Genomic DNA, 4,360 nt, shown 5'->3' with positions numbered 1-4,360 from the left:
CAGACAACAACAGTAGTAAACTACTGAGGAAACCCGGATGTTTGAATACAAAGAGATAGGCCTAATGGCAGTTTTTTTCTTTCTTTTACCCCCCTCTTAACTATCTTCTTGAATGGTAATGATTTTCTAGTATCTTCTAGACCTCTAGGTTTTGACATATAAGTAGCCTATATTATATTTTATATTATATATAACAAATAAAACATGTCAAATAAATCACAATATTTTAGCCTAGTTAATGAATCCTACCCTACTGATGTTGACTAGAAGTTTCTGTAAGACCTGGGGGGTATTCCAAGTACTAGGTTTAGTGACAAACCTGGGTAAGTTAACTCAGACCCCGTTTACACGAGCATGTGTATTTTTATAAACGAAGACATTTCCCTACGTTTGAGCCTTTCATTTAGACACAAACGGAGAATTCGCCCAGTAAAACGGTTATCCAAAAAAACTCCGGCCAAAGTGATTTTTTTGGAAAACTTCGTTTATGCGTTTGGTTGTAAACTGTGGTAAACCAGAGAATGTCTAATAGGAAGAGAATTGGCACTGTCTGGTTACTTCCGGTTTCTGGACTGGTTGCAGTTCCTGCTCAGATTCCACTTGAGGGCACTCGCAGGCGAGTGCAGAATGCATGGAGGTCTATGGAGCTTTACCCCTCAATATCCACTTTTCTCTGGATATAATTTTTTGAGTAGTAATTTGAATGTTGCATTCGCTAGGAGAGGCAAAGAAAATACACACTGTTGATTGTTATATTTTTTTAAGTCACATAAGTCTTCTAAAAAGCCTTTCAAATATGTCAATGACGTCATTCATTAGCACAATGCTAGCGTGATATGGGCAACAACGACCCAACCTGTAAGAAATGAAAAGGACATAAGTACTCGTTCATTCAACTTTAGATATAAAATCTATATTGAACTTGCATAAACTACAATAAAATCTACGATTCTTCCACTACAAGCAGGTGAAAGAGATACATTTAACCGTCTAGCTCCATAGACCCCCATTCAACCTGCACTCGCCCGTGATCACCCCCAGTGGAATTCTAATGGAACTGCAACCAATCTCGATACAATGAGGCTTAATAGGAAGTGCCAAGGCTCTCCGTAGACGGGCTCTGGGTAAACGGAGTTTGGGCAGCCAACATCACAGTATGCGACAGATGTGCGACCAATGTTTACATTTACATGTTCTCGTGCGACTTCACATTTTGGGGCTGAGGTGATCATGGATGCGCTCAGAATATCGCGTTTATGTTGGTGCAGACCCTTTTTGTCGTATCGACAGAGCCCGTTTACGGAGAGCTGGATCACTCCAGAGCCCGTCTACGGAGAGCCTTGCCACTCCGTATTAAGTCCCATTGAACCGAATTTTGGACGCAGTTCCACTAGAGTTCCACTGGGGGCGATCGCCATGAGTGCAGAATGAATGGGAGTCAATGGAGCTAGACGGCTAAAATTGTCTCTTTTACCTGATTGTCGTTGACAAATCTCAGATTTGATTGTAGTTTGTATAACTTCAACATGGGTTATAGGTCAAAAGTTGAATGAACGAGTACGATGTCCTTTTAATTTCTTACAGGTTGGGTCGTTGTTGCACATAACACACTAGCATTGTGCTAATGAATGACGTCATTGACACATTTGAAAGGCTTTTAAGAACAATTAAGTGACTTTAAAAAATATAATACTCAACCAAGTGTATTTTCTTTGCCTCCCCTTTCGAATACAATACTCAAATTACTTGAAATAAAAAAATATCCAGAGAAAAGTGGATTTTGAGGGGTACAGCTCCATAGACCTCCATGCATTCTGCACTCGTGGACGAGCGCCCTCATGTGGAACCACAGAAGGAACTGCAACCAGTTCAGAAACCGGAAGTTTTCTGAGAGTGGCAGTTCTCCCCTTATTAGACATTCTCTAATCACTCCCTATTAACTCCATTGTACCTGCAATCTGTTGCAGTTCCGCTAGGGGCGATCACGAATAAGTGCAAAAACAATGGGGGTCTATGGAGCTAGACGGCTAAATTTGTCTCTTTCACCTGGTTGTCGTTGAGAAATTGAAGATTTGATTGTGGTTTCTGCAAGCTCAATATGGATTATATGTCAAAAGTTGAATGAACGAGTAGTCACGTCCTTTTGATTAGTCTCGTCCTTTTGAGTAGTTCATGAGTTGAATGAACGAGTAGTCACGTCCTTTTGATTTCTTACAGGTTGGGTCATTGTTGCCCACAACACACTAGCTTTCTGCTAATGAATGACGTCATTGACACATTTGAAAGGCTTTTTAGAAGAAATAAGTGACTCAAAAAATATAATACTCAGCGGTTTGTATTTTCTCTGCCCCCTCTTTTGACTGCAACATTCGAATTTCTGGGCAAAAAATTATATCCTGAGAAAAGTGGATTTGAGGGGTACAGCTCCATTGGCCTCCATTCATTCTGCAATTATTCGTGAGCGCCCTCATGTGGAACCAGAACAGGAACTGCAACCAGTTCAGAAACCGGAAGTTTCCAGAGAGTGGCGGTTCTCCCCTTATTATGACCGCCACGCAGCGAAGCGGCGGTCATATAGGTTTAGTCAGATTTATTTTTATTTTTTATTTTTCGCATGCCCAAATTTCCGTCAATGATTCCTGGGACACTGAAAGACCGGGGTACACGAAACTTGGTGGGCATGTAACCCCACATGGATAGCATGGAACCATCGTTTTTCGTTTTGATCTGTAGCCCCCCCGCTGGACTGGACCCCCCGAAAGGAGAGTAGGGCAGACACAGTTTTCTGTGAATATCTCGAAAACCATAGGGTTTAGGAGGACCATTTTTTTTTTGTATGTTGATCTCAAGGGGCCATGTCAACCCATTCCATAACCACTCATTTCATGTATAGCGGCACCTAGTTAAACACAAAAAAGTAAAAATGAGGTGTTGTAATTGAAGGTATCTGTGACCTAACATAGTCAAAACTGCACGAAATTGGAATTGTAGGATCATTATGACACCCTCTGTATGCATGCCAAGTTTTGTGGAATTCCGTTCATGGGGGGCCACACAATAAATTAATTTATGTTACTATACACCAACTGGCCTGTAGGTGGCCGGAGACAGTTTTCTGTGAATATCTCGATAACCGTAGGGCCTAGGAGGTCCACCTTTTTTATGTATGTTGGTCTTAAGGGGGCATGTCAACCCATCCCATTACCACTTATTTCATGTATAGCGCCACCTAGTTAAAAATTAAAAAGCAAAAAATCACAATATCTCTGGCTGACAAGGTCAAAACTGCACGAAATTAAAAGTGTAGGATCATTATGACACCCTCCGAATGCATGCCAAGTTTTGTGGACTTTTGTTCATGGGGGGCCTTACAATAAAATAATTTATGTGTACATTTAGTGACGTACACCAACAAGGATTCCCGGGACACTGAAAGACCGGGGTACACAAAACTTGGTGGGCATGTACCCCCACATGGATAGCATGGAACCGTCATTCTTCGTTTTGATCTGTAGCCCCCCTGCTGGACTGGACCCCCCGAAAGGAGGGTAGGGCAGACACAGTTCTCTGTGAATATCTTGAGAACTGTAGGGCCTAGGATGACCAATTTTTTCCGTATGTTTGCCTCCAGGGGTCATGTTAACCCATTCCATGTGCACACATGTGCATAAACAGATACACACGCACACACATACATTTACAGTAATCATACGTATGACACATACTCACACAGTAGACATATGTACGCATGCATGCACATGCACAAACACACATACGCAGGCAAACACACAAGCACGCACATACACACACACACACACACCCACACACATAAACATACATTTGTACACGCACACATGCACATAATTCAAGAATTTTTCCCGTCATCTACTCCCTGAATTTTTGGTCATTGATACCCGGGACACCGAACCACCGGGGTACATGAAATTTGGTGGGTATGTAGCCCCACTAGACTTTTACGGAAAAATTTCATTTCGTCCCCGGGGACCACCACATGAACTGTGATTAACTGCCCTACTTGTGATTGTTTAGAGATTTTAAAGGTTTTATAACAATGCTACATCTTCTTTGGCTATTCTACAATCTATTTACCTTTTCAGCACCAGTAGGCTACTTTCTGTGCAGCCGCACACACACACTCAGGCATGCCAAACAAGCATACACAAAAGTTTCAAGAGTGGGGGATGGAGTAAAATATGGAGACAAATTGAAGTGTGATTTATTTTCGCGGAACGGATGTACAGGACTGAGCGGCGGTCATATTTTGTACCGCTATGCGGTACATCTAGTTAGACATTCTCTGGTATCGACAACAACTTACTTTACCGCTGCTATCCGAAGA

This window comes from Alosa sapidissima, chromosome 1 (genome assembly GCF_018492685.1).
Source record: "Alosa sapidissima isolate fAloSap1 chromosome 1, fAloSap1.pri, whole genome shotgun sequence".
In the NCBI taxonomy this organism is placed as follows: domain Eukaryota; kingdom Metazoa; phylum Chordata; class Actinopteri; order Clupeiformes; family Clupeidae; genus Alosa; species Alosa sapidissima.
This window is presented reverse-complemented; position numbering follows the sequence as displayed.